Source organism: Callospermophilus lateralis, chromosome 14 (genome assembly GCF_048772815.1).
Source record: "Callospermophilus lateralis isolate mCalLat2 chromosome 14, mCalLat2.hap1, whole genome shotgun sequence".
Lineage (NCBI taxonomy): Eukaryota > Metazoa > Chordata > Mammalia > Rodentia > Sciuridae > Callospermophilus > Callospermophilus lateralis.
In genome coordinates, this window is record NC_135318.1 from 23,231,352 (window position 1) to 23,243,475 (window position 12,124).

Genomic DNA, 12,124 nt, shown 5'->3' on the forward strand with positions numbered 1-12,124 from the left:
CTTTGTACCTATTCCTTTCTATGGCTTTCAACTTCAGCCATTTTGACCTTTTCCTGGCCAGATATCCTCTTGGGCCCAAACAATCATTGCATCATAGTCTTCTAGAACACAGACTTGCTTCCTGCTGTGTAATTGCTAACATTAACATTAGACATTTTGCTGTAGCTTAACCTTCCTTAGCCTACTTCCACCTTGGTGGTGGGTTTTAGGTGGTATCCTAGTGCCTTTTAACTTAAGTTTAAATTTTTTATCTTTCTTCCTGGAAATCTGTTTGGCCTCTCCAATGACTTGACATTTCTGTTAAAAGTTTGATGTTAATTGTCTCTTGTAGAAGAAATTAATAAAGTGTCTATGTGTGTGATTTAAAAAAAAAAAAGAAAAAAGAAAAAAATGTCCTGTAGAGGACCTAGGGTTGTAGCTCAGTGGTAGAGTGCTTGCCTAGCATGTGTGAGGCACTGGGTTCTATTCTCAGCACCATGTATAAATAAAATATAATAAAGGAAAGGTTCATCAAAACTAAAAATATATTTTTAAAAAATTGTCCTGTTGCTAATGGAGTGCAAATAGATTGTTGTTTCCAGCTAACTTTATGGCCCCTTAATAATAACTCATGAAATCAAATATTAAACTTAAAGGTGTCATTAAAGTCCAGTTTCTTCATGATTTTGTACCAAGAAATGAGTTGTGCCCATTCAACTCTTGGCTTCTTGGTTTCTCTGGATCATTAATTAATCACACTTGAGTGGCAGAACAGTTGAAGGCTTTTAGAAAGCATAAAAATAAGAGTAAATATACAAAGATAATGATTTAAAAACTGAATAAGTCATGTACGAAACTAAACATTTTACGGATCTGACCTCATGATTTCAAATTAAAGTAAATTCTGGGATTCTAGAGCTGAATATAATGTTGAAATCTAGGAATATCATAGATTGTAATGTATCTAGATGGTTCTGAATGAAACCAGAGAGAAGCCATTCTGATGAATGAGTGCTTTTTATCCACTCTCACGTTTTAGGATGTGCAAAGACTATGAGTGGAACAGGAGTTCCTGTGGTGGTCTGCTTTCACAGAGTAATCAAAACTGGGTAGGAGGCAGTTCATAAATTCACCATCCAAAAATATAAACTATCTGCTAGAATGTTAAATGATTTTTAACATTAAAATGTTAAAATGACTAGAATTTATTTTAAGTGCCTTTGGTAATTTTATATGCATTTTTCTTTGTAAAGATGATGAATAAAAACAAGTCAGTTAAATCTGTTGTACATCTGATCAACATATTGTAGAAACATGAGTACAATGCATAGTGCGATTAAACCTGACAGTGCTGCAGGGCAGGGGTTGTATGTGGATAGGAAAGCAATGATTTAAGTGTTCATATTTTCAGTTTTATCTAAATTTCATGAATTCATTTACAAATGTTAGTAAAGTACACTCATGTATTGCTTAATGATGAGAATACGTTCTGATAAATGTGCCATTAGCTGATTTTGTTGGTGTGTAAACGTGACACAAAGTTATACAAACTAAGATGGCTACAAAGTCACTAGGCAATATGATTTATAAAACCCACCATTATATATGTGGTGTATTGTTGACCCAAACATTACTATATGAGACACAACTGTATAAATTTATGTTAAGATGTCATTGCTCACATATAGTTTTAAGAATAACTAAACTTACTAAAGGCATCTTGATTTTACTATTATATATTAAACACAAAGGATGGATGTTTTTCTCTTTAAGATGTTTGTAATGCCAAATTTTATCCCCTTTAAAAAGAAAAACACTCCGTTTCCCACCTAGCTTCTTCCTATTTGAAATGGATTTTCACTAAAATTGCAAGAAAGCCATGACTACCTTTGACTTCATCTAGTTTGGTGGACTCTCCTTTTAGTTTAACAAAATTTCCTGCTATTCCCCTGCCTCATAACTCAGAAGAATAAGATGAATAGGTTTGTAAATTGGAAAACACTTGCCACAAGATTCAGTACCAGGAACACTTCACTGTTGCAAGTTTCATCACCTGGAGAAGATACATGTGCCTCCTCACTCAAAGTAACTCGGCCCTCCTGGAAGCACTTACTGCCAGTATACTAGAAGCTCCATCTGTGACTCTTCCAGGTGAAGATTCCTGGCTACTTATTCTATACGATAGTAAAAACTAAAGTTGTTACTTTCACAGCAAACTTTCTGTTGGACTTCCCTTCTTTAGTGAATTGATGAATTATGACTTCTGTTGTATCTAAGTCACAGAGTTTTATGGCCAGCCTTCTTCTCTGTGTTGTTCCATTTATTTTTAAACAACTAAAGACCAAAGATGATGTTTGACTCATTTCAACAACAAACCTTTTTGGTGTACACATCCTATCACAGAGGATGAAGGTCCTTATACTGGCTATCATAGCCTCTTGTTAGCAGGGATCATTGTTTGAACCAGTCTCATCAAAGAGATGGAGGGAGGCTTTTGGGAGGCTCTGGGAAAGATCTTCCTCCTCAATAAGAGAGAAGAGTTTGATGGGATTGTGCTGTCCTGTTCTGCATTTATATTATTATGAGAGCTGTGATGCTTGGAGCTTCTGTAACCTATGGATCTGGAAGAGAGAGCCTCAGAAGGGTGGCAGGTAAAAAATGAGGTACTGAGTACTGAATCAACACTGGGGGCCAGACTTTGTTGTATGTGAGAAATTTAAACCCAGTTTATTTAAATCTAGACTTTTAGGTTGCTGTTCTGTTATTTATAGCCACAAGCATTCTGTGTCACTTGCTTTCCCTTGTTTCACCAAATTGTGAAGAAAAATACTCATTGACTGGTTGACTCTTGGAACGAATTTTATTAAATGCTTATCATGAGTCAAGATTTTTATGAAAACTATCAAGTGAAGTATAATAGACAGAGCTTATTAGATACATAGTTTTGTTGCCTAGAAGATGTACATACATCTTTGCTTATATTTGGACACATAACAGATCATTTCATCTTAGAATTTGTACTGGTGCTTTTGAATCAGTTTCTATGCTTCCAGTCCTTCATCAGGAGCCCCAGGTTTCTGTGGTACCCAGGAGCTGAAAGAACACTAAAGGGGAACACTAAGCATCCTGAAAGCCAGAAAATGATTCAACATGGCGGCGGGCGCGGAGAGATCAAGTCTCTGACCTCTTCAGCTGCGCTGGCATAGGGAGTTGTAAACCGTCCAAATGCTGTTTGCTCAGGATCACTAGGCAATACTGAGGTGACGTGGATCTGGGGCGAACAGTTTGGGCCTCTCAGAACACGCACAGAGCCCGGATCGGCTGAATTCAAGCTCCCGTTTGCCTGCGTCTCTCAGATAAACCGCTGTGACTCAGCACTAAACGATCCCGCTGAAACAACTGGCCGGCCCTTCTGAACCTGCAGAGGTTAATACCAACCAAGCCTTCATAGGCAGTGGCCACAGGATTGAGACAGGGCTTGGGAGAGCCAGTCAGGACCCACCTGTTGCATTGGTCACCTGGAAAAGGGAACGAACTGTTGCCATTTGCATGGGATACCCCCATGGCAGAGAACTGAAGTCACCAGAATGCAGTGGAGGAGATAACTTCATTGAAACCGGCGGCGACACTGACTTTTTCCCTTCCCTTCTAATAACTTTCCTCCCAAGCATCAAGTAAATTTATAGGAGTAAACAGTAACTCAGCAGTCAAACAGAACAAGAAGTAACATGAGCAGCATGAAAAAGCAATGAAGAAAAGGAGTACTAACAATGCAGGACAGCCTAAATATTCAGGAGGATCTAGAGGCATCAGAAAAATGGTCAAATAAAGAACTCAAGGAATACCTTAGACAGATGGAATGGAACCTTAAAGAGAATATGAGACAGCAAATTCAAACAGTGAAAGAACACATTGAAAATGAATTACATAAACAGATAAAAGAAGGAAATAAGCATCTTTATCAGGAGATAGAGATTATAAAAAAATCAAACAATAATTCTAGAAGTGAAGGAAACTATAAACCAAATGAAAAACTCAAATGAGAGTATCACTAACAGAGTGGAGCGACTAGAAGCCAGAATGTCAGATAATGAAGACAAAATATATCATCTTGAAAAGAGTCTAGCCAACTCAGAAAGCCTGGTAAAAAATCACGAGAAAAACACCCAAGAGATATGGGATAACATAAAAAAAACCAAACTTAAGAGTCATCGGGATAGAGGAAGGTATAGAGGTTCAAACCAAGGGAATGAGCACCCTGCTGAATGAAATAATTATAGAGAACTTTCCAGAAATAAAAAAGGAAACGAATATACAAATTGTAGATGCATACAGGACACTGAGCATACAAAATCACTGTAGACCAACGCCAAGACACATTGTTATGAAGATATCCAATATACAGAACAAAGAGAAAATATTAATAGCTACAAGAGAAAGGAGGCAGATTACATTCAGGGGTAAACCAATAAGGTTAACAATGGACAATGGATGCCAACCACGAATTTTGTATCCAGCAAAATTAAGCTTCAGGTACGACAACGAAATAAAAACCTTTTATGATAAACAAAAGTTTAAAGAATTTGCAGCCAGAAAACCAGCATTGCAAAGCATCTTGAGCAAAACACTACAAGAGGAAGAAATGAAAAACAATAACCAAAACCAACAGTGGGAAGTACCTCATTAAAGACAGAGGACTAGGGGAAAGCTAATCATGGAGAAACAAACTAAATTAAAAAAAAAAAAGATAAATAATCAAACATAGCTGGAAGTACAAACCATATATCAATAGTAACTCTAAACGTTAATGGCTTAAACTCTCCAATAATGCGACAGGCTGGTAACATGGATTAAAAAATCAAATCCAACAATATGCTGCCTCCAGGAGACACATCTGATTGGAAAAAACATACACAGGCCGAAGGTGATAGGTTGGGAAAAAATATACCAAGCACATGGTCCTCGTAAGCAAGCAGGGGTGGCCATCCTCATACAATGAAAGCAGTTTTAAGAGGGAAATTCATCGCCTGGAGGTCATTTCTCAAAAAAAAGAAAAAACCAACAAATAAATGAGCTCACACTTCATCTCAAAGCTCTAGAAAAGGAAGAGCAAACCAACAGCAAATGTAGCAGAAGGCAAGAAATAATTAAAATCAGAGCAGAAATCAACAAAATTGAAACAAAAGAAACTATTGAAAAAATTGGCAAAACTAAAAGTTGGTTCTTCGAAAAAATAAATAAGATCGATAGTCCCTTAGCCATGCTAACTAAGAGAAGAAGAGAGACGACTCAAATTACTAACATACGGGATGAAAAGGGCAATATCACAACAGATGCTACAGAAATACAGAAGATAATTAGGAATTATTTTGAAAACCTATATTCCAATAAAATAGAAGATAGTGAAGACATCGATAAATTTTTTAAGTCATATGATTTGCCCTGACTGAGTCAGGAGGATACACACAATTTGAACAGACCAATATCAATGGATGAAATAGAAGAAGCCATCAAAAGACTACCAACCAAGAAAAGCCCAGGACCGGATGGGTATACAGTGGAGTTTTACAAAACCTTTAAAGAAGAATTAATACCAATACTTTTCAAGTTATTTCAGGAAATAGAAAAAGAGGGAGCTCTTCCAAATTCATTCTATGAGGCCGACATCACCCTGATTTTGAAACCAGACAAAGACACCTCAAAGAAAGAAAACTACAGACCAATATCTCTGATGAACCTAGATGCAAAAATCCTCAATAAAATTCTGGCGAATCGGATACAAAAACACATCAAAAAAATTGTGCACTGGGGCTGGGGATGTGGCTCAAGCGGTAGCGCGCTCGCCTGGCATGCGTGTGGTCCAGGTTCGATCCTCAGCTCCACATACAAACAAAGATGTTGTGTGCGCTGAAAAACTAACAAATAAATATTAAAAAAAAAATTGTGCACCATGATCAAGTAGGATTTATCCCTGGGATGCAAGGATGGTTCAATATATAGAAATCAATAAATGTTATTCACCACATCAATAGACTTAAAGATAAGAACCATATGATCATCTCGATAGATGCAGAAAAAGCATTCGACAAAGTACAGCATCACTTTATGTTCAAAACATTAGAAAAACTAGGGATAACAGGAACTTACCTAAACATTGTAAAAGCTATCTATGCTAATCCTCAGGCTAGCATCATTCTGAATGGAGAAAAATTGAAGGCATTCCCTCTAAAATCTGGAACAAGGAAGGGATGCCCTCTGTCACCACTTCTATTCAATATAGTTCTTGAAACACTGGCCAGAGCAATTAGACAGATGAAAGAAATTAAAGGCATAAAAATAAGAAAAGAAGAATTTAAATTTTCACTATTTGCGGACGAGATGATTATATACCTAGAATACCCGAAAGGTTCTACAAAGAAACGACTAGAGCTAATAAATGAATTCAGCAAAGTGGCAGGATATAAAATCAACACGCGTAAATCAAAGGCATTTCTGTATATCAGCGACAGAACTTCTGAAATGGAAATGAGGAAAAACACCCCATTCACAATATCCTCAAAAAAAATAAAATACTTGGGAATCAACCTAACAATAGAGTTTAAAGATTTATACAATGAAAACTACAGAACCCTAAAGAGAGAGATAGAAGAAGACCTTAGAAGATGGAAAAATGTACCCTATTCATGGACAGGAAGAACTAACATCATCAAAATGGCGATATTACCTAAAGTTCTCTATAGGTTTAATGCAATGCTAATCAAAATCCCAATGGCATTTCTTGTAGAAATAGATAAAGCAATCATGAAATTCATATGGAAAAATAAAAGACCCAGAATAGCAAAAGCAACTCTAAGCAGAAAGTGTGAATCAGACGGCATAGCGATACCAGATTTCAAACTATACTACAGAGCAGTAGTAACAAAAACAGCATGGTACTGGTACCAAAACAGGTGGGTGGACCAATGGTACAGAATAGAGTACACAGAGACTAATCCACAAAGTTATAACTATCTTATATTTGATAAAGGGACTAAAAGCATGCAATGGAGGAAGGATAGCATCTTCAACAAATGGTGCTGAGAAAACTGGAAATCCATATATAACAAAATGAAACTGAATCCCCTTTCTGGCCATGCACAAAAGTTAACTCAAAATGGATCAAGGAGCTTGATGTTAAATCAGAGACTCTGCATCTGATAGAAGAAAAAGTTGGCTTCGATCGACATATTGTGGAGTCGGGCTCCAAATTCCTTAATAGGACACCCATAGCACAAGAGTTAATAACAAGAATCAACAAATGGGACTTAGTCAAACTAAAAAGTTTTTTCTCAGCAAGAGAAACAATAAGAGAGGTAAATAGGGAGCCTACATCCTGGGAACAAATTTTTACTCCCCACACTTCAGACAGAGCCCTAATATCCAGAGTATAGAAAGAACTCAAAAAATTAAACAATAAGATAACAAATAACCCAATCAACAAATGGGCCAAGGACCTGAACAGACACTTCTCAGAGGAGGACATACAATCAATTAACAAGTACATGAAAAAATGCTCACCATTTCTAGCAGTCAGAGAAATGCAAACCAAAACCACCCTAAGATACCATCTCACTCCTGTAAGATTGGCAGCCATTATGAAGTCAAACAACAACAAGTGCTGGCGAGGACGTGCGGAAAAGCGTACTCTTGTACATTCCTGGTGAGACTGCAAATTGGTGCGGCCAATTTGGAAAGCAGTATGGAGATTCCTTGGAAAGCTGGGAATGGAACCACCCTTTGACCCACCTATTGCCCTTCTCGGACTATTCCCTGAAGACCTTAAAAGAGCGTACTACAGGGATACTGCCACATCGATGTTCATAGCAGCACAATTCACAATAGCTAGACTGTGGAACCAACCCAAATGCCCTTCAATAGGTGAATGCATACAAAAAATGTGGCATTTATACACAATGGAGTATTACTCAGCACTAAAAAATGACAAAATCATGGAATTTGCAGTGAAATGGATGGCATTAGAGCAGATTATGCTAAGTGAAGCTAGCCAATCCCTAAAAAACAAATGCTAAATGTCTTCTTTGATATAATGAGAGCAACTAAGAACAGAGCAGGGAGGTAGAGCAGGAGGAAAAGATTAACATTAAACAGAGACATGAGGTGGGAGGAAAAGGGAGAGAAAAGGGAAATTGCATGGAAATGGAAGGAGACCCTCATTGTTATACAAAATTACATATAAGAGGTTTCGAGCGGAATGGGAAAAAAAAAAACAAGGAGAGAAATGAATTACAGTAGATGGGGTAGAGAGAGAAGAGGGGAGGGGAGGGGGCATTGTAGAGGATAGGAAAGGTAGCAGAATACAACAGTTACTAATATGGCATTATGTAAAAATGTGGATGTGTAACCGATGTGATTCTGCAATCTGTATTTGGGGTAAAAATGGGAGTACATAACCCACTTGGATCTAATGTATGAAATATGATATGTCAAGAGCTTTGTAATGTTTTGAACAACCAATAAAAAAAATGTTGCTCTTCAAAAAAAAAAAAAGAATTTGTACTCATAATTGAAAAATAAGTTTTTGTAATTGTTAAATTTTTTTAGTTTCATTTGCCAGAGTTGCTTAGCTGAGATGGGTTTTGATCTTTGAGAGTACGGTTGTAGCAAGAAGATTCATGAAAAGAAAGGTTAAATTCAGTTAATTTAGTAACTTATGTGCCAGATGGTATACCAGGATTCTTTCTAGGATCACACTGAGAATTAAATAATTTAGGGAGATGGTGTTGAGATCTTAGTTACTGAATTGAAGCTTTTCCTTTGAATATGTTAGCTTTTGAACACAGTATAAGCCCTGAGCTACATGGAAATTGACATTTTCCTTGTTGGGAGAAATAACTCTACGCTTTAAGGTTATCCATTCAATCATTGCTGAAGTTAATACAATTGGCTACCTAAATTGACTATACTGTTGATATGTGTCATTGTTAACATCCCAGTGAAATACTCATTCCTCCAAGCTGCAAGGCATCCCAAGAATGAGCTAGGAGGCTTATAGGACTTTTATTGTCCTCAGTTCTGCTGAAAATTAAGGAATTGTTTTTCTTGAATAAGTAGTTACATTCTGAAAATTTCTAAAAGGTATACTTTTGAAACAGGGTAATTTTAGGAGAAAGCAGTAAAAGAATTTGGTATGAACTTTAGAGTTTTTATACCTGCTTTGAATTTAATGGAAATGCACAAATAAGATGAGTCTTAAGTTCTGGAATCAGAATTCTATTTTGGGTTCTGTTGGGCTAAATGGAACCAGGCAAGCCTGGTTCCTTTCTGTAGGCCCTGGTTGGGTCTGTTTTCTTGCCTCTTCTAGCTTCCATAGCCCTTGGGATCCTTGGTTTTTTAGCCCCTTTCACCATTTTCAAATACTACAAGAGTTGGTTGAGTCCTTGTCACACATTCTGTCACTCAAATATTGAGTCTTTGGTCTCTCTCTTCCATTTTAAAAAAGAAAAAAACCTTTATTTATTTATTTGTTTATTTATTTATTTGTTCATTCATTCATTCATTCATTCATTTATGTTGGTACTGGGAATTGAACCCAGCGTCTTACCTATACTAGTCAAGCACTCTACCATTCAGCTACATACCTGGCCCTTTTAAAAATTCTTTATTTTTGAGAGGATCTCACTAAGTTGCTCAGACTGGCCTCAAACTTGTGATCATCTTGCCTCAGCTCCTGAGTATTTATGTTTACTGGTATGTACTACCATACACTGGCTCTCTTCCACTTTTAAGTATCCTTGTGATTGCTTTGAGTCACTAGAATAATCTAGGATAATCTCCCTATCCTAAATTCAGTTGATTGACAACTCAATTCCCTTTTGCCATGTAATCTAATATTCAGTTCAAGGAATTAGGGTATGGATATCTTGAGGAGGCATAGTTATTTCTGCCTAACACATGATAGTTGCTACAGGGATGTCTCTAACCATAGGTCCTCTTGGCGTTGATAATCTTTCCTTGTGGAGTGTAGTGAAATTTGCAGTGTTTTTATCATTTTTCTCCATTTTGTGCTTTTTAAAGTTTGAAATTATGTTTAGAATTCAGTTTGCTTTGAATAGTATTTAATTGCTTTATCATATTTTGATTTCTGTCTTGTATTTTCAGCACAGGCACATTTGAGATCTAATAATACAGGCATACTACAATAGGATTATTATAGGACAAGGTTATAAAGTTAATTGTTCACTTTCACTCAATGTTTTTAAGAGCTAGACCTTTATGGAAATTATTCATTTTAGAAGAAGTATATAGAGAGCATTACCTAATTTGTAATGTGAATGAAGGGACCACACAGCCCCTCTCACTTTGTCTAAATAGCATATGATAACCTGATAGAAATTGTAGATTTGAGAACTTTATTCATTAATTAATTTCTGGGTTTGTTTGTATAACTGCTTTTGGTACATATAAGTACACACTCAGTAAATGAAGTGTTTTCTCATGATCTTTGTGATATAATATTTTCACCTAAAATTTGCATCTGTTCATAGTACTTTTAATTCTCACTTAATACAGGTAGTATTTCCTTGATCACACCCCTATCTATTCAGAATTGAAAATACTGTTGAAGGGAATAAATATCTCTTCCACAGGACTTTTTGCCTCCTGTGTCATATTCATAATCCCACAATAGATAATATCCCATACCATACATTATGAATATGTAAACAGTGTTGATAAATTAGCACCTGTCTTTCATATTCAGAACTTAGAGCACTAGGAGAGTAGTGATGTTTTTGTGATTCCCTTAACTGTTTTAGGGGGGAAAAAAGGTGAATAGACTTACTTTTTATTGAGAAAGAATGAATAATGTAATACACATTCAAGTAAATAGATCTTTGTAGCCAACTTTAAAGTCTGGTAAAAGGGAATAAGTCAAATAAATTTTGGTTCTAAAATTATGGACTAGGTTTGGACAATGGAAAATGCTCAGGGGTTACTCACATCTGCTGTGGGAATGCAGTGCTGATACTATAAATGGGATTTCAGAAAGATGGTGGCCATAGAGCTATGCCAGCATATCCACAGATTCTCTTTATAAATTTGCCAGGTGCCCAACCCTTGTCTGGAGAAATTCAGCATGAAGACAGTATGTCCTACAGTGGAAAAAGTATGAAAAAGAAAAGTTGTATAGCCGAATTCTAAATTTTATAACTTGCATTGTCATTAATTAGCTCATAAAAGTATGAAATAAACATCATAAATTTTGAGGATCTCAACAGGTTTAAAAAATATGAGTATCTGTTGCTTGAAACATGGATAAAATATGCACTTGTGACAGTGAAAGGGGAGGGAAAAAACTTACAAGATGTTCCTGTGACTTTTATGGAAAAATGGAGAGAAAAACATTTAAACTAAAGGAAGTAAAAAAAGATTCAGAAACATCAGTGATAATGTAAATGAACATGAGAAAGCACAGGCTCCATGGGGAATAATCTCACTCTCAGAGGAGAGATTCAAGAGGTTGAATTTAGCCATTTTATATCTGTTCTGGAATTCCAGGACCATACAGAATATGAGAAAAGTGTTACAGCAAAACCTCATGGATACTGCTATCATTCTCTTTCCCTAAGGGGGACTTTTTCTTACATGAAAGGGAGAACTGCTTTCCACCTGTCAGCTCAGCATAGGACATCCTTCATAAACATGAAAACAGAACCAAATTAGTAGACATTTGAGATGAATAAAAAGTTTTAAAGAGAGTGAGTTTTGTACAAAAAAAAATGAAAAAGTCTAATCTCTGAGTAATAAATGATTTTCTAAGAATAATTTAAATTATGTGTAATTAATATCCTTAGAGGAATCTAGATATATATTGCACAGAAACTGTTTAGTATATAGTCTATAATTATTTAAAACTTTAGCTGTGGGGCCAGACAGCCTGTGTTTGAAACCTGGTTTTACCACTAACTAGTTGTTTGGGTCTCAATGTGCTTCAGTTTCCTCACCCAAAATAGGGATATTAATTTACCTAATTTATAAACTAATTTTGAAAATTAACTAATACATAGAATAGCACCGGGCACACAGTAAACGTTACTTTTATTATAATCACGTGAACTCGTAAAAATTGGCTAATATGAAAAAGAAA

General features: G+C 36.1%; 1 protein-coding gene across 14 annotated transcripts in view; it reads left to right on the forward strand.

Moving 5' to 3' along the window:
* The window catches only part of Lclat1 (lysocardiolipin acyltransferase 1), a 233,340-nt gene that overhangs the window by 105,704 nt on the left and 115,512 nt on the right, over window positions 1-12,124 (forward strand). The window lies entirely within an intron of this gene.